Consider the following 20,452-nt stretch of genomic DNA (forward strand, 5'->3'; position numbering starts at 1 on the left):
ATTACTATGTTATGCGCACAGCAAACAAGTATAGACTAGATTGCCTAATTTGGAAATAAACATTGCATATCCGTTTGGTTTGAAAATGCTTTGGAATTTGCTACTCGCAAGTAGGCTAAAATACGGATTTCAACGAGTTTTTTCCAACTCAAACAATCCGGCCTTCACCCACAGGCATTCAAAACAGTTTTAACACATAAGCATCTAGCCACATGTTAAGCATGCTGTCATGGTAACATTCACACTCATGCGATATGCTAAAGCGGAAATACTTACATAGTACTCCGTGCCAAAACAAAGAACTTGTTAGCAAACATGCATGATCCAAGTCCATGTGAAGTGCCTAATGCATCGCATACAAAATGTCGCTAAGATAGGCTCGGCTAATCCTAGACATGTCATGTGAAAATCCACGATTAACACATATTCAATTTTTGAATTGAAGTACTGATGCAGTTAGCGTGATGTACCGAGCCTAATGCATGTAATACAAATGCATGGATGCACACATGCATAGCATAAGGTATGCTGAAATAAATGTGCCCTAATCTACCATCATAAGCAGGTAAATAAAAGGGAAGAAAGACGTGAGGTTGGAAGACATACACACCACCCACACACACTTATTACAGATTTGCCCTCGCTCGGAGGGACCGAATAAATATTACAAATTAACTAACTACGCAAGCTAATTAATATTACAAATTAACTAATTTAATTAACAAATTAAACAAATTAATTAAAGCAGGAAAACGTCTCGGGAAACGCGCCGCCATGCGCAAGCTGCCTCTGTTTTCCTCCCTTTCCTCCTCTGGAGGTTGTCAAAACCTCAGGGCTACATCCTTGGACAGAGGGGATCATCACCGGCTAGATGAAATTTCCACCGGCAGTGTTGTATGGCCATCGGCACAAAGTTGAAGCTGTCGGCAGAGAAAATAGTGCCGGTCGGCACATTACACTGCCGGTCGGCAGAGTATTCCTGCAGAACCTGCAACTCACAGCAACAGAGGGCAAAACAAGGCATGGCAGCATATTTCAAGGCATGTATGCACCAACCATGTCTCTTATCATTGTAATGACTCAAAGGGACATGTGCCTCGGTTCTCGGACCACCAATCACGCATTTCCATGCATGATGGACCAAGGAACCAAGCATGCAACTTTGGTTTCAAATGCACGCAAACCAATCAAACAAATTAGGCCCAATTCCTATCACCAATTCAAGGAACAAGGCATGCATGCAAAATGCAATGCAACCTAGGCATACAAGCTAGGAATGCAACATGGCATGGCAATTAACTCATGTAAGCATACAAGCATGCATATGGCAATACAAATGAGTGCAAAGATGGACTTATACATGAATTAAGCAACTCTAAAATAGGCCTAAAACAGTGGCCAAAATGACCAAAACAAGAAGCCAAAACACATGCACACATACACATGATGGAAGGCCTACACTTGGGCACAATTTAAACAACCCTCAAGCACACTTGAAAGGGAGGAAACATGGACAATTAGCATGCAACATGAGCCCTAAAATCATGCTATAAAATGATGCCAAACCAAGCAACAAATCAAGCCAAGCATGCACCAAACATGGTCTAAATACTTGAGGCGAATCATGAAGCTTTGAAGCATGCTTTATCACAACAAACATGGCATGCATTGAGCAACTAAAAACAGATTTTTAGCATGTTAAAACAAGGCCAAAGGACTCCTTAGATGGCATCTAAGTGGCCCAAATTCAAAGGCATACACCATGGCCAAAACATGGAGCATTGCAACACATGCTTTCAAAGCATTAAAGAGGCATGCAAGGCAATCAAACAAGCATGGAAATGGGACTGAAATGACATGTAGAATGATCCCAAATCACCAAAACAATGCAAAGATGGCATGCTACACATGCACATACTCAAGGCCAACAAGCCCAAATACAAAAGAGCTATATAATGCATGCAAAGATCAACCCAAACGATTATGGACAGAGCTAAAACATGTCAAAATAAGCACATAAACTTCACAAATACAAGCCTAAAACATGCTCCAACAAAGGCTAACAACCTAGAACATGTTAAGGCACAAATAAGGCATTACATGGCAACTATGCTAAACATGCATGGAGTTCCAAAACCAACTTGAAATCATGTTATATCATGGATATATAAGCATGAAAAACAAATCAAATATGCTCAACACACACTCAAGCATAGGCTTCCTTAAGAGGCCAAAATGTGCCCTTTTCAAGGACAACAAGGAGAGGGGGTGGCCCTCTCCTTCTTGGGACTTCAAAGGATCATCTTCACCACTGAAATCCCTCAAGATTTCAGTGGTGAAGAGACCTCAACACCAAAATCCCGGAGCTAACACAAAATGGCTCAAAATGAGGCCTTTTGAGGCCTAAGGGTGGTCAACACCCCTCAAACAACAAAACACTCTTAATAAACAATAAAGAGGGCTTAAAAATAGAACTTTTTTATGTTATACAATAATCACAAAAACAGCTCTAAGACTAGTAGAAAATCAATGCAAAAAAGGGGGAAAAAAGGACTAGTTTCTCACCCTTGATGCCTTCTTCAACAATGGTGCTCCAATGGCCTCCTTGAGCTTGAATCCAAGACCAAAACTTCAAAACACACTCTTTAGAACCTCAGCTCCTAGAGGAAGGTGAAACACTAGGTGTTTGTGTGCAATAGTAAGGCACAAAACACCTAGTGAACAAAATGAGAGGAAAAGAGAGATAGGTTGTGTATGTCTAACCCTAACCCTAGAAAACCAGAGCTCTTCTCTGTATTTTCCTCTCTCAAAAATGTCTAAGCCTCTTTTTTTTGCCTTAGAGAGAGCTCCTCTCTATAAGCCTCTTGTAAAGCTTACAAGACAAGCTTTGCAAGAGGGAGATCCCTCCATACACGTGTATGGAGGGGAGCAAAAGTTATACAGCTGTCCAAAAATATCTGCAAAAGCAGATGAACAGCAATCGGCCGGCAAAAAATGCCATCTTGGCCAAACAAAGTGCCGACCGGCACAAAAAAGTGCTGACCGGCAACAAATAGTGCCGACCGGCAAACTACATTGCCGGTGGCAGCAAAAACCAGCCGGTGGCATCTAGCCACTGCCGGTGATGGGTGGGGATGGTCTACAAGCCCCACCCTGCCTTTCCAAGGCAAAACACAAGTGTTTGGTGCAAAACCAGACACTAAACGGTCGAGTTCGGGGATCCTGAGGCAAGGCGCGTGAGCCGAGACCTCCGGGAACTCCAAACGAACACAAACATGGAAGATCACCGTGTGTTCAAACAGTGACGTCCAAGTCTTGAGGACGGTCAAAAATGGGGTGTCTACAGTTGCCCCTCTTTGACAGAACTCGAAAGTCATAACAATGACGGGAGTGAATGTCAAAGCCCAGAGACGACCCATTTTTGACAAGGCCGAAGACTCAGACAAACATACAAGACAAATAAGATATGCGCCCGGAGGCAGGGGCAAAATGCAAGACAATGCACAGAGCCGAGCATAACTTATGATCATGCAAAGAAAGCTGTAATGAAGCAAACATGCGACAATTTTAAGCTAGCATACCAAACTACACTATAATGCAGAAAGGATGTAAGAGAATTATGGAATTCTCAATACGTCTCACTCGGGAGATACAATACCTGTGCGGCTCGTCTGGTTGCACCAGCTTCAAATGAACCGTACATACAATATCGCGCCTGAAAAGAAAACAAACTTAACAGGTACAATATGGTTAGCAACATGCATGACAATGCAAATGTGGTGTACTCGAAATGCAATATATACAAAACAATGTATAAACAATGCAAATGAAGATGCAATGTATTTGAAACAATGCAAGCTACATGCAAAGCATTTGGATCGTGATCCAATCACGAGCGGTTCGAAACCACACCTATGTCAAATAGATTGATGGAGATAACAAGTCTGTCTACCATAGAACGGTCAACTGAACTATGAGTATTGTAGACAGACGCAAGAACAAGCATTGGGTGGAATTGACATAAGTGGGGAAACAACCCGCTGGAGGAAGGACTACGATCCTAATGCCGGATGCAAAAATTAAACTACAATGTAATGGATAGATATGGCACGCAGGCCAAACCAAATCTTGCCTAGGAAAGGCATGCATACATACAAGCCATGTGTAACACAGAAAAGGTGCCGCAACCCTCAACCAACATATCAACGTGGAATCGGCGCGATACACATACAGAACTGTGTTTTAACATGAAAAGTAAGGGCACATACCGGACCAAGCTCAACCTGGAAAGGCGCAAGCCAAAGGCGGAAGGTGATGCAATGAATGCATGCAATCTACAATGCAATATTTACAAATATGCAATGGAATGGATACAATGGATATGGCATACAAGCCAAACCAAATCTTGCCTAGGAAAGGCATGTATACATACGAGCCATGTGTAACACAGAAAAGGTGCCGCAACCCTCAACCAACATATCAACGTGGAATCGGCGCGATACACATACAGAACTGTGTTTTAACATGAAATGTAAGGACACATACCAGACCAAGCTCGACCTGGAAAGGCGCAAGCCAAAGGCGGAAGGTGATGCGATGAATGCATGCAAACTACAATGCAAGTGCATGACAATGCACTATGATGCAATGACTATGATTGCAACTTTCCCTATCTTACCAACAGGGTGATATACTAGGTTGGTTCAGTATCCAGAACTGAGGCGTAGACATGCCGTCTCAACCTATGGGGCTTCCATACAGATTTCAAGCCGAGGGTAAACCTCTGGGTATTTAAACCAGACTTTAGTCTCGGAACTCCCGAACCTTTGCGTTCTAGGCATAAGCCGTTCGAACTCTAGTTTCCACCGTCCCAGTTGGTCTTCTAGGAACTCATCGCAAGCACAGACTGGTGGCTTTACCAGACCACCGAAAAGTCGTTCGGGCACGACAAACACCGAAGGAATTGCACCTTCAGAGGATTTAAGGTCTCCTAGACCGGACGTGTTTAAGGTCTCGCCAGACCATGCGTGTTTAAGGTCTCGCCAGACCGGAATGCAAAATGTATGCATGACAATGCATGTTTTTGTTTGTTTTTTTTTGAAATGCAAATGATGCAAGTGAAATGCAAGTTGCATGAGATGCGCGACAACACGCGGCTTAAGATATGTACAAAGCAATAGTGTGCACACCAATGCAATAAAGGTCTTGCACCTTCCAAGGGTTTAAGGTCTCCTAGACTGTACGTGTTTAAGGTCTCGCCAGACCATGCGTGTTTAAGGTCTCGCCAGACCACGGGGGTATTTACAAGACGCGTGACAATGCGCTGAAGGTTTCGCACCTCCAAAGGATTTAAGGTCTCCTAGACCGTGCGTGTTTAAGGTCTCGCCAGACCGTGCGTGTTTAAGGTCTCGCCAGACCATGCGTGTTTAAGGTCTCGCCAGACCATGCGTTGCACGATGGTATGATGTGCAAGATAGCGCTATGCGCGAGTGCACAGGACAGTGCGATGGAATGCATGCAAAATGCAATGAGATGCGCAAAACAGCGCAAACAATTTTGAAATGCACAAAACAGTGCAATGCGCAGAACAGCGCGAACAATTCAATGCACAAAACAGTGCGATGCGCAAAACAGCGCGAACAATACAATGCACAAAACAGCGCGATGCGCAAAACAGCGCGAACAATACAATGCACAAAAACAGTGCGATGCGCAAAACAGTGCGAACAATACAATGCACAAAACAGTGCGATGCGCAAAACAGCGCGAACAATACAATGCACAAAACAGTGCGATGCGCAAAACAGCGCGAACAATACAATGCACAAAACAGTGCGATGCGCAAAACAGCGCGAACAATACAATGCACAAAACAGTGCGATGCCAAGTGTGACATGCATGCCACACGGAGTGTAAAATGGGTTTAAATGCGCAACAACGCACGTATTCCGGAATGCATGACAATGCATGGAATGGAAATGCAATGATGCATGAGAAATGTGCACGACAATGCAAAGGGGTGCGTGTTGCAACGCATGTAACACGTGCATAACAATGCAAATGTGCGGCGCACAACAGTGCGATGCAATGCACAGAAGTAGTGTGATGAACTTGTGCAACACACATGGGGAAACTTTTGAATTTAAAAGGATACAAAAAAGATACACCTTGCACGAATTCGAGTGCCACGCACTGGAGACACGGCCCGCGGTCAGAACGGAGGCCGGTTGAGCGTCGGAGATGCACTTTCTTGCACTTTCTTGAGCTATGAAGACCCAAAACAGCTCAAATGGCCTAAACAAGGCTGTGGGAACCCCACCGGCCGAAAGGGGAGGCCACCGGCTGGCCATCGGCACAAAAACAATTCCATCGGCACAAAAAAAAGTGCCGACCGGCACAAAAAGGTGCCGACCGGCAAACAGTTGCTGGTGCGGGGCAGTTTTGTCTTTTCACCTTGGGTGTTATAAAATAGGGCTTCAAGCCCTATTCCTTCACTTCTCCACCGCCGAAATCCCTTCCTTTCTCTCTCTAGAGTGCTTCTCTCTCATTTTTCGTCCATTTCTTCGCGTTCTACGCCTGTTTCGTCGTCGGATTCGCGATCCTCTTCGCGTTTTGGACATTTTCCACCGATCACATTCTCGTTTCGGTGCCTCGTTCGGCGTTCTCGCCTTTTCGGGGTTTGTTCCCCTCACTTTCCTCTTCATTTCCGTGCCTCTTCACGTTCCGGCCTCCCCGGCCATTTCCGACCCTCTCGAGAGTTGACTTTTCGGTTGACTCTTCATATTCCGGCTCGGTTTTCCCTTTTCCGGCCATTTTCACACCATTCTCTACATGGCGGACGACATTCCACGTGGCGGGACTCCCCCGGACCACGAGATGGATCCCGGGGTCGAGGTCTTACCACTGAGCGAGCGAGCGCCCGTTCGACCCGGCGACCTACCAGCCGGCGATCCACGTTCTGCCCCCAGACGGCCTGCGTCAGTTCCGGAGCTTTGAGAGGTACGCGGCCCCTGAGCTACTGCTGCGTGAGCCTACCTCCCACCTTTCATTCGGCACTCCCGAGGTAACTTTTCATCTTCTGCTTTACTTTCTGCAATGTAGGATACAAAACTGCCATAGTTAGCTGTATTCTTTAATTGCTGAAATCTGATATGCCGTAGACCATAGTTGACTGTAAACATACATACAACTGATATCTGCTTGAGACTGACACATGCACACACACTGCACTAGCCCTGAATCACCCAAACACACGGCACACACTGTATTTCACTGCATACACACTGGTACCCAGTATTTATCTGAATCCGTTAGATTTGCACACACGCTACATCTGTTCTGAAACACCTAAACACGCTGACACAGCACACGTATTTCACTGTAAGCACACCGGCACCCGGTATTTGCCTGAATCTGACAAACTTGCATACATGCCATATCTGTCTTTTCAAAACTGCATTTTGAATGTTGTCTTGCCATTGTCATTTTCTGTTTGCAGGAGGGTTCCCATACCATTCGCGGGTATGGGAATACTGGTGCACGGGAGTGGTATGACGAGCTCCCTGATGCGGTCCAGCGCATCGTGGACCGAGCGGGCTTCGGCACCTTCTGCCGAGGGCTCTCTAGGCTCTCCACATGCAGACCTCTCCTTGCCGCTCTGGCAGAGAGATGGTGGGACACCACCGATTCGTTCCACTTTTCTGCTGCGGGGGATATGACGATGACCCCTTATGACTTCTCGATGCTCACAGGCATCGGGGTAGGGGGTGATCCGATCCCTTTCGACACTGACATGGATGAGTGGACCGCCGCTCAGGTCCATCTACTGGGGGAGGCGCCACCGCTAGCTCGTCCAGGCTTCGTCCGATACTCTTGGTTCGAGGCACAGTTCAGGGTCCAGCCCGCACTGGGGGAGGAGACTCAGATGACCGAGGAGGACGTGGAGAGGTATGCCCGCGGCTTCCTCATGTTCCTGTTCGGGACTACTATCTTCGCCGACCGGGCGAACACCGTGCCTCTCTGCCTTCTCAGTGCACTGGTGGACGTCCGAGACATCTTGCACTACGACTGGGGCGGCGCTGCTCTGGCCACCCTGTACGGCTATATGAGCTCGGCTTCTCGCGGCAGCGGCCAGCTGCTCGGAGGTTACTGGCGGGCTTGGGAGGTACATTTCTTCTCCATTTTTCATTTCTGTCTCGTACTTTCTGTACTCTGTACACTGCACACACTGTAGTCTGCTTTACACTTACTGTATACTGTACACACGGCACGCACATACATTCTGCTTTACACTGACTGTACACTGCTCACACTGTACACTGTACACAATACACGGCTCAACACACGGCTCTGCCATTTCTGCTTCATTCTGTATATCCTGCTTTATCTGATGGTCATACTGACATATGTTTTGCAGCTGTGGGTTTACGCCTACTTCCCTAGGCTTGCACCTGTGCCAGTTGCGGAGCCTCCTCCGGCTGTTCCCTTCTCGAGTTGTTTTGACGGGAGATGCACCCGGCGACCACGGGAGACGTTCGGCTTCTTCCGCCGATATTTCGACACCATCACCCCCACAGAGGTATGCTTTACTTTCAGTTCGTTTAGCTTCGCTTTCCCACTGCATGTTTCAATAACAGTAGATAACAAACTGTCTGTCACTTTCAGATCACATGGCGGCCATGGGCTTCGCTGCCGTCGGCGATGCGGGGTCGGTTCCCTGGTGCTGAGGAGACCTCGCGTTTCCGGATTCTGCTTGAGGGCCCGGTCTGTCGGGCTTGGTACCTGGGGGAGCGTTTTCTACGCCAGACCCGCGGGTTACCTGAGCAGATAGTCCCGGCTCACCCTCCTGCAGAGATGAGGGAGACCGAGGGGCTGACCACTGAGCAGCTGGATGATTACTCCATCGGCTGGGAGGAGGCCGGCTTCCGAGGCACCGGCGACTATCAGGAGTACGTGCGGACGTACCTGATGCGACCTTTGAGCGGCCGTCGAGCAGAGGGGGCCAGGCCTGTAGCATCGGCGGCTGGGGCCGGAGCAGGAGTAGGGGCCGGATCTTCGAGGAGGGCCCGGGTCCGTGGTAGGGGTAGAGTGCAGGGAGGACGAGGAGCTGGCTGGCCTGCCCTGCCTGCTGTACTGACTTTCCAGGGGCAGGGTGGGTCGACCTATCAGATCCCCTTCGCCCCTCCATTGGCTGGGCATGAGTTCACTGACATCCCCGACCTTCCGCCGGTATGTATCACTGCACTTCGTACAGTCATTTCATTTTAGTTTACTTGATATTCCATAGAATACTGATGCATCTGATACTTTTGCAGGCTTCTTCTGAGTACACCCGTCAGTCGTTGGCGATGAATGCCTCGATGATGGGGATGCTCCAGCGGACATTTGACCTCTTGGCCGTCTACAGCATACCGGTATGTCCTTCTGACACTGGCCTCAAACCATTCATACACTGCTTTGCATAATCTGATGCACGGCACAACACCTGACATACTGATCTCGCAGCATCTGATACACTGCATACACTGCATTCTGCACTAAACTCTGTACTGACAAACTGCTCACGGCATTCATACACTGTACTCATACACTGCATTCTGCACTGATAAACTGCTCACGACATACTGATGTATTTCACTTTTGTGCACTTTTTCAGCCTCATTTCCAGATTCCCATGGCAGGAGGTGCTCCAGCTAGACCTGCTGTCCCTGCTCGGGGGAGAGACGAGGAGGGCAGGATATTTCCCCGCACTAGGGGTGGGCGTACTCACGTCGGGAGCAGCTCGCGAGCTCCAGCCCCGGACGATGATGACGACGAGGAGTCAGAGGCGGAGGCAGGGTCATCGGAGGAGGAGACCGGAGACGGCTCTAGCTCGGGCTCTGACGACGACGCTGTTGATGCTCCTGGACCTTCGTCCAGGAAGAGGACCAGGATGGACTGACGACCCTTCGGGGTGCTTGACACAGATGCAGATTTTTGCTATCTTTTCTTTCTTTCTTGTACTTTTGTTTTTTTGTTGGTAGATAGATTACCTTGTACTGCCGCAGGCAGATTTTTGTTTCCAAAACTTGTACATTTGAAAAGATAATGAAATGAAACAGACTTTTTATCTGAAAAAGTGTTTACATTTACACATTTCATGCACTGCATCGCATCTCATCATGTTACACCTCAATGTAAATGGAATTGATTGGTTGTCTGAAAATTGAACACTTGCACTGTAATAATCAGATAACTTGAACAGCCAACAACAAAATACACCCAAGCAACCCACTGCCTGATTCTGGACACACAGCCCTTACTCTGTTGGGGATTAATCCGTGTACAGCCCATAACACAGCATTCGATTCATTCTGCACACAGCAATTTCTGAACAAACAGCCCAATTTGACAGGACGGACCTCAAAGATGGAACCGGTTGGTGTCGAAATGCGTTCAAATGTAGAGAATGGCACAGCATTCTGAGCATAAATGATTTTTGAAATTGAATGAGGGTTTTTCAAACCGGGATATCGAGCCTACAACTGAACACAGCAGGGAGGACTCAAATAAAGAGGTACACGACCTAAACACGACGAGACAAGCTCGGAAAGAGACTCAAAACAAAAGACGAGACCGTCAAATGAAAGAGACACGACACACAGACGCGTAAACGAAGATGGGGGACCTCGGACCACGAGGAGCCAGTTCAATCTGGGCATTGTTTCCCACCCTTTCTGATTTGTGATCCTCACATCACTCGACTCTCAAGCTCGGATTTTCTCTCAAAACCCTTTTCCTCACTTTTCTCTCAACTTACACCTCTCTATTCTTCAATCTCTCATTTTTCATCCCTCCCCGGGGTGATTGATGGATGAATAGGAAGTTGTGGGTTCATGCTCAACATCGTTAGCTCACGGCTATTTCTTCTGGCGGGTAGAGCGCCCTTCTGGCAAGTACGTCGATGACCGGGGTAAGGCAGAACGCCTGGCTCAACTATCCCCCTAGTTCATCATTTTAACCATTCTTTCGTTTTTGCTTTCTACTAAAACGGTTTTGATCAAAACGAGAGTCGGATTAACGTACTTGTTCAATTTTTGATTTGAAAAACATGCAAGTCAGGCAGCAAGCACTGAAAATTTTCCTTTTGGATCCAAGACAATGGTCCGGTTTTGGAAAACGAAATAGTTTTCGAGAAAATAGTCAACCTCAGTAAAAATTTTCAAAAACTATTTTTTTCAAACAGCTGATGCTTAACAAGCATGAAACTTACCCTTCGAGATGCGCAACCTCGGATCGGAGGCAATGGAAAATTGCCCCTGGTTTGAAGGAGGGTGGGAGGCAACGGAAAGTTGCCCCTAGTTTGAATGGCGGCTCACGGCGGCTGGTGGCAACGGAAAGTTGCCCCTTGTTTGGGATGGTGCCGCAGCAATCTGTAAACAGTCTTCATTGGCGGTGGTCGAGCTCTTAGACACAGAGATGACGAAGACGGTCACAACACATATATGGACACAATCACCTTGAAGAGTGTTGGCCACTGGACTTTGAAGTGAAATTGAAACCATTGCATGGACTGAGACGCTTATGAAAGCGTTGGGGGCTGGACTTCATGATGAAGTTGCCTACGTATCCCATACATGGGAATCAAGCCTTACGTAGTTCCGGTTAAGGTCCACTCGGGTATTTTAACCTTCACTTTTTTAGGCTCTCACTTTTGCCAAGGCGCCCAATGCGGGTTTTCGACCTTGCGAGCTTCTTTTCATTTTCTATTTCTTGCTTTTTCATTTCTTTTTCTTCTTTCTTCTTTTTTTTGCATTTTTTGTCTTTTTCTTTTCTTCTTTTTTGTATTTTTCTATTCTTCTTCTTTTTTTTTGTATTTTTCTCTTGCTCTAACTTTTGCCTGGGCCGCCCTTCCGGGTTTTCGGCCCAGCGAGCCTCTCAAAGGGTAAAAGTGTAGCAAGTCCATGCCAAATGGTTTTTTTTTTTGGAATTGAAGCCTCTCTGTGTCCAGGAGAACGGCTGTTGCACTGATTTGCAGAAGAATCCATCACGGTTGCTCCACGAGCTTCTTCCGGCGAGATCTACTCCTTCCGATTCGGCTTTGGTGCCTCTTGCTCGAGGGCTGCTTCAAAACTGGCCACACGGGCCTTTTCTGGCGGTTGACTGTTGAATGTTCCGGATGAGTTCGAGGTTCAAGACAACAGGTCGAATCTTGAGGCTGAGAGCGATCCTAGGCTGCACAATCTCAAGAGCGATTCCACACAGGTCTTCGCAGGGCCGCGTAAAACATTTGTTTTTGAAAGTTTTTTAAGAAAGCGACAAATCGCTCGTGCCGAAGATAGTGTGGAACCAATCTGGATCAGGCCAGGATCCTTCTCAGTACTCACGCCGACAAGCATGATTTCATTCATAAAAAGGCTTAGCACGCCTCTCTTTCTCTCAAAATGATCAAAATTTTACAAAACCCGAGGAATTCCTTCCTCTTCGTTTTCATCACCGCAGTGTTTAAAAAGTTTGTTTTTTGGAAAACTTAGGTTAATGCAATGAGTTTGGCACACAGGAGAGCAGGCGAGATGTACTGTCAGCCCAATCAAATTCTCTGGCACTTATGCTGAAAGCAAGCATGAAGTTTGAGATAGCAACAGCTGTTTCAATCGGCTTTGTTGGTGTAACTGGCCCCTCGGCAGAAACAGACTCAAAACAAAACAGATAATAATTACAAAACAAAATGGTGTTCGGGACAACAACCCCAGAATCACCAGGTATTATATACAACGGGGACTGACTCGATACAACAAGACAGACCCTTAAGCAAAAGACTGACTTAAGACAAAGAGACAGACTCAAAAACAAAAGACTGACTCGACATCCGAGCCAGGATTTACAAAACTCGGTCTCACCGATGCTCAAAAATGCGTGCCAGACGCTTCATCCAAAAATGTACCAAATGTTGCCCGCAGGCGGTTCACTTTACATACTCGCAGTATCTGAGCCCTCGAAGTCCAACAACTGAGTGGTGACGGGCTTGCCTGAGGTAGGTGGTAGGATAACCTTGTTATCAATCAAATCCTGCACTTCATGACGAAGGCGGGAACATCCATCGGTACTGTGACCGGACTGTTGATGGTACGCGCAGTACAAGGTAGCATCATGAGTGGCGGGGAGGTTCTTCGGGAGTGGCCGGGGCTCCAAAGGCTTAAGATGCCCATTCTTTGCCAATATCAGCAATGCCCTAGACAAAGGCATGTGGAGGTCAGGAAAAACCCTGCGCCCTCGGGGCAGGTACTTTGCAGTTTGAGGATTCTTGCCAGATGCGCTGGCGAAAGGATCGGCTGGCGCTGCCTTGGCTTTTTGAACCTTCCCCGATGCAGGGTTGGGAACCACTGGAATTGTCTGGGCATGACGGGGCCCATCCCGGTTTTCTGTCTGGCTTGAACTGCCCTTGGTTGGAGCGGGGAAAGCATCACCTACAGCTTTGGTCACTATTGCAGATGTTTGTTGCTTGTTCATCCCTCTGGCCTTCAAAGCCTCGACTGCCCATAGCAGTTGCTCAATAGGGTCGGTGTCTACCTTTGCCTTGTCCTTTCCCCTGGCCTCAGCCTGATCGAGGGTCTGGGTTGGTGCTGACATGTCGTGGCTATAGCCGGAAGCCACCTCTGGCTGGCTGAGCTCTATCACAATCCGCCCCAGTAGCGGGGGCTCCTTTGTTTCGCAGCTTGTGTGATTCTTTCCTATCCGACGGGAGCTGTTCGGAAGATAGGAATGCAACAATGGAGTCCATCTAACTCGAACCTAACGCTATGACATTGATCTGAACTTCTTCTAAAGGGCCAATGCTCGGCTTAGGGATGAAACCTACTTCAATTGTCCATTTAATCTCTGAGTTAATGGCGCAGGCTAGGCAAGCCAGGGCATCTACATGTGTGTTTTGATCACGGGTATAGACACCCCATTTTTGACCGACATTAAGACTCAGACATCATCGATTGAGCGCTCGGCGATGGTGCATGTTGTGCTCGTTTAGAGGTTTTAGAGTTTTGGCTGAGAGCCTTGCCTCCAGGCCTCTGAACTCTTTGTGCTTTGACTCTGTTTGCAGACCAAGTCTTGTTTTTCCTTCTTGGAGGGAGGGAGTGGTCTTGTAGACCATCTCTCTTTGGTCGTAGACTACTTTTCGTGGTCGTAGGCCACTTTTCCCGTTTAGAGACTAGTTTCCGATTTTTGGAGCCTTTGGTCGCGCGCCTTGTCTCGGGACCGCTTACCATTCTCCGTTTGGCGTGGTTTTTGAACCACACCTTGTTACCTCTACCTAGAGGAACACTGTGGTCCGAGAGACCACTTTTGTGGTCGCATACCACTTTTGATGCTCGTCGGCTAGTTTTCGGGGCTTTTGGCCGCGTGTTTCGCCTCTTGATTTCTCGTCTTGCATTCGCTTTGGTTTGTTTTTGGTACAAACCTTGCTTTCCTTGTTTGGAAGGTGGTACAAGGGTGGGAGACTAGTATTTCTCCTGGCCGACCACTTTTTCTTTTTCCAGCTAGTTTTCTTGTCAGATAATTGGCTTTCTTGGTCTTTGGACCATTTTTTCTGGTCGACCACCACACTACCACCTTGCATTTAGTGTGTTGACCTCTCCCACCTATGGCCGACCATTTTCTGCTCTAGTTGACCACCTAAAGTGGTCGGCCGACCATTTTTACTAGCAGGCCGACCACTTCAAGTGGTCGACTGCTTTTTGACACCTTTTTGGAGATATTTTAGGACAGCTGGCACAGCTAGAGAGCATTTGAGCCATCCTCCATACACGTGTATGGAGGGATGGCATTCAAGCTTAGCTTCTCCAAGAAGCTTTGGCTTTCCTCTTCTATAAGAGGGAGGCTCCTCCTCCTTTCTCCAGGTTTAGAAAAAGCTGAGGGAAGAGAGTTACATATAGCTTTGTCTTTATATCACTATTGTTCTTCATTTTTGTGTTCAAAAGTGTAGATTTGTCTTACTTTAGCACACAAACACACACTCAAACACCATCCTTTTGCTACTGAGGTGCTTAGGGGTTGATTTTGGTGTTCTTGGGTTGCCTTGAGCTTGAAAAACCTGTTGGAGTTACAGTTATAAAGAGGGTTTTCAAGGGTGAGCTTTTGACCTTTAAAACCCCCTTTCTTGCTTAAGCTTTTAGCCTATCTTTCATGTTGTTTTAAGCTTAGCTCATAACTAATAAAAGTTCTGTTTTTTCATGCTTAAAATGTTTGTTTAAGATCACTTTTGTGTTTGGGGTTGTTGTAGACAGCGCCCGCGGAGGGGGCCTCGTGCTACAGTTCGGACTCGATTTGTGTCACGGTTCTAAGTCTGAACCAAAGAGTCCAAATCCGGCAAATCGTTTTGAGAAAAAACAGATTTTTTTGAAAGAAGTGCCAAACATGGACTGCTTTGCCAGATACAGAGTCGCCACCTAAATATTTTAAAATGGGGGAATTTAGGAAACCCTGACTCGGTGCCGAAGGCCACATGTCCGTCATCACCGGAGTTGTCTCGGCTCGGGAGCTTGGGTACGATCGGGGAAGGTCAGCTATGAGCACCCCCTTTCGCCCGGTCCGAAGACCGGCCTCTACTAACCGTGATATCCGTTTTTGAAAACTTTACGTGTTCTTATTCCATTTATTAGCCTAGAATTACTATGTTATGCGCACAGCAAACAAGTATAGACTAGATTGCCTAATTTGGAAATAAACATTGCATATCCGTTTGGTTTGAAAATGCTTTGGAATTTGCTACTCGCAAGTAGGCTAAAATACGGATTTCAACGAGTTTTTTCCAACTCAAACAATCCGGCCTTCACCCACAGGCATTCAAAACAGTTTTAACACATAAGCATCTAGCCACATGTTAAGCATGCTGTCATGGTAACATTCACACTCATGCGATATGCTAAAGCGGAAATACTTACATAGTACTCCGTGCCAAAACAAAGAACTTGTTAGCAAACATGCATGATCCAAGTCCATGTGAAGTGCCTAATGCATCGCATACAAAATGTCGCTAAGATAGGCTCGGCTAATCCTAGACATGTCATGTGAAAATCCACGATTAACACATATTCAATTTTTGAATTGAAGTACTGATGCAGTTAGCGTGATGTACCGAGCCTAATGCATGTAATACAAATGCATGGATGCACACATGCATAGCATAAGGTATGCTGAAATAAATGTGCCCTAATCTACCATCATAAGCAGGTAAATAAAAGGGAAGAAAGACGTGAGGTTGGAAGACATACACACCACCCACACACACTTATTACAGATTTGCCCTCGCTCGGAGGGACCGAATAAATATTACAAATTAACTAACTACGCAAGCTAATTAATATTACAAATTAACTAATTTAATTAACAAATTAAACAAATTAATTAAAGCAGGAAAACGTCTCGGGAAACGCGCCGCCATGCGCAAGCTGCCTCTGTTTTCCTCCCTTTCCTCCTCTGGAGGTTGTCAAAACCTCAGGGCTACATCCTTGGACAGAGGGGATCATCACCGGCTAGATGAAATTTCCACCGGCAGTGTTGTATGGCCATCGGCACAAAGTTGAAGCTGTCGGCAGAGAAAATAGTGCCGGTCGGCACATTACACTGCCGGTCGGCAGAGTATTCCTGCAGAACCTGCAACTCACAGCAACAGAGGGCAAAACAAGGCATGGCAGCATATTTCAAGGCATGTATGCACCAACCATGTCTCTTATCATTGTAATGACTCAAAGGGACATGTGCCTCGGTTCTCGGACCACCAATCACGCATTTCCATGCATGATGGACCAAGGAACCAAGCATGCAACTTTGGTTTCAAATGCACGCAAACCAATCAAACAAATTAGGCCCAATTCCTATCACCAATTCAAGGAACAAGGCATGCATGCAAAATGCAATGCAACCTAGGCATACAAGCTAGGAATGCAACATGGCATGGCAATTAACTCATGTAAGCATACAAGCATGCATATGGCAATACAAATGAGTGCAAAGATGGACTTATACATGAATTAAGCAACTCTAAAATAGGCCTAAAACAGTGGCCAAAATGACCAAAACAAGAAGCCAAAACACATGCACACATACACATGATGGAAGGCCTACACTTGGGCACAATTTAAACAACCCTCAAGCACACTTGAAAGGGAGGAAACATGGACAATTAGCATGCAACATGAGCCCTAAAATCATGCTATAAAATGATGCCAAACCAAGCAACAAATCAAGCCAAGCATGCACCAAACATGGTCTAAATACTTGAGGCGAATCATGAAGCTTTGAAGCATGCTTTATCACAACAAACATGGCATGCATTGAGCAACTAAAAACAGATTTTTAGCATGTTAAAACAAGGCCAAAGGACTCCTTAGATGGCATCTAAGTGGCCCAAATTCAAAGGCATACACCATGGCCAAAACATGGAGCATTGCAACACATGCTTTCAAAGCATTAAAGAGGCATGCAAGGCAATCAAACAAGCATGGAAATGGGACTGAAATGACATGTAGAATGATCCCAAATCACCAAAACAATGCAAAGATGGCATGCTACACATGCACATACTCAAGGCCAACAAGACCAAATACAAAAGAGCTATATAATGCATGCAAAGATCAACCCAAACGATTATGGACAGAGCTAAAACATGTCAAAATAAGCACATAAACTTCACAAATACAAGCCTAAAACATGCTCCAACAAAGGCTAACAACCTAGAACATGTTAAGGCACAAATAAGGCATTACATGGCAACTATGCTAAACATGCATGGAGTTCCAAAACCAACTTGAAATCATGTTATATCATGGATATATAAGCATGAAAAACAAATCAAATATGCTCAACACACACTCAAGCATAGGCTTCCTTAAGAGGCCAAAATGTGCCCTTTTCAAGGACAACAAGGAGAGGGGGTGGCCCTCTCCTTCTTGGGACTTCAAAGGATCATCTTCACCACTGAAATCCCTCAAGATTTCAGTGGTGAAGAGACCTCAACACCAAAATCCCGGAGCTAACACAAAATGGCTCAAAATGAGGCCTTTTGAGGCCTAAGGGTGGTCAACACCCCTCAAACAACAAAACACTCTTAATAAACAATAAAGAGGGCTTAAAAATAGAACTTTTTTATGTTATACAATAATCACAAAAACAGCTCTAAGACTAGTAGAAAATCAATGCAAAAAAGGGGGAAAAAAGGACTAGTTTCTCACCCTTGATGCCTTCTTCAACAATGGTGCTCCAATGGCCTCCTTGAGCTTGAATCCAAGACCAAAACTTCAAAACACACTCTTTAGAACCTCAGCTCCTAGAGAAAGGTGAAACACTAGGTGTTTGTGTGCAATAGTAAGGCACAAAACACCTAGTGAACAAAATGAGAGGAAAAGAGAGATAGGTTGTGTATGTCTAACCCTAACCCTAGAAAACCAGAGCTCTTCTCTGTATTTTCCTCTCTCAAAAATGTCTAAGCCTCTTTTTTTTGCCTTAGAGAGAGCTCCTCTCTATAAGCCTCTTGTAAAGCTTACAAGACAAGCTTTGCAAGAGGGAGATCCCTCCATACACGTGTATGGAGGGGAGCAAAAGTTATACAGCTGTCCAAAAATATCTGCAAAAGCAGATGAACAGCAATCGGCCGGCAAAAAATGCCATCTTGGCCAAACAAAGTGCCGACCGGCACAAAAAAGTGCTGACCGGCAACAAATAGTGCCGACCGGCAAACTACATTGCCGGTGGCAGCAAAAACCAGCCGGTGGCATCTAGCCACTGCCGGTGATGGGTGGGGATGGTCTACAAGCCCCACCCTGCCTTTCCAAGGCAAAACACAAGTGTTTGGTGCAAAACCAGACACTAAACGGTCGAGTTCGGGGATCCTGAGGCAAGGCGCGTGAGCCGAGACCTCCGGGAACTCCAAACGAACACAAACATGGAAGATCACCGTGTGTTCAAACAGTGACGTCCAAGTCTTGAGGACGGTCAAAAATGGGGTGTCTACAGTTGCCCCTCTTTGACAGAACTCGAAAGTCATAACAATGACGGGAGTGAATGTCAAAGCCCAGAGACGACCCATTTTTGACAAGGCCGAAGACTCAGACAAACATACAAGACAAATAAGATATGCGCCCGGAGGCAGGGGCAAAATGCAAGACAATGCACAGAGCCGAGCATAACTTATGATCATGCAAAGAAAGCTGTAATGAAGCAAACATGCGACAATTTTAAGCTAGCATACCAAACTACACTATAATGCAGAAAGGATGTAAGAGAATTATGGAATTCTCAATACGTCTCACTCGGGAGATACAATACCTGTGCGGCTCGTCTGGTTGCACCAGCTTCAAATGAACCGTACATACAATATCGCGCCTGAAAAGAAAACAAACTTAACAGGTACAATATGGTTAGCAACATGCATGACAATGCAAATGTGGTGTACTCGAAATGCAATATATACAAAACAATGTATAAACAATGCAAATGAAGATGCAATGTATTTGAAACAATGCAAGCTACATGCAAAGCATTTGGATCGTGATCCAATCACGAGCGGTTCGAAACCACACCTATGTCAAATAGATTGATGGAGATAACAAGTCTGTCTACCATAGAACGGTCAACTGAACTATGAGTATTGTAGACAGACGCAAGAACAAGCATTGGGTGGAATTGACATAAGTGGGGAAACAACCCGCTGGAGGAAGGACTACGATCCTAATGCCGGATGCAAAAATTACACTACAATGTAATGGATAGATATGGCACGCAGGCCAAACCAAATCTTGCCTAGGAAAGGCATGCATACATACAAGCCATGTGTAACACAGAAAAGGTGCCGCAACCCTCAACCAACATATCAACGTGGAATCGGCGCGATACACATACAGAACTGTGTTTTAACATGAAAAGTAAGGGCACATACCGGACCAAGCTCAACCTGGAAAGGCGCAAGCCAAAGGCGGAAGGTGATGCAATGAATGCATGCAATCTACAATGCAATATTTACAAATATGCAATGGAATGGATACAATGGATATGGCATACAAGCCAAACCAAATCTTGCCTAGGAAAGGCATGTATACATACGAGCCATGTGTAACACAGAAAAGGTGCCGCAACCCTCAACCAACATATCAACGTGGAATCGGCGCGATACACATACAGAACTGTGTTTTAACATGAAATGTAAGGACACATACCAGACCAAGCTCGACCTGGAAAGGCGCAAGCCAAAGGCGGAAGGTGATGCGATGAATGCATGCAAACTACAATGCAAGTGCATGACAATGCACTATGATGCAATGACTATGATTGCAACTTTCCCTATCTTACCAACAGGGTGATATACTAGGTTGGTTCAGTATCCAGAACTGAGGCGTAGACATGCCGTCTCAACCTATGGGGCTTCCATACAGATTTCAAGCCGAGGGTAAACCTCTGGGTATTTAAACCAGACTTTAGTCTCGGA

Source organism: Camellia sinensis, unplaced genomic scaffold (assembly GCF_055761805.1).
Source record: "Camellia sinensis isolate YWXY unplaced genomic scaffold, ASM5576180v1 Unanchor1, whole genome shotgun sequence".
NCBI classification, from domain to species: domain Eukaryota; kingdom Viridiplantae; phylum Streptophyta; class Magnoliopsida; order Ericales; family Theaceae; genus Camellia; species Camellia sinensis.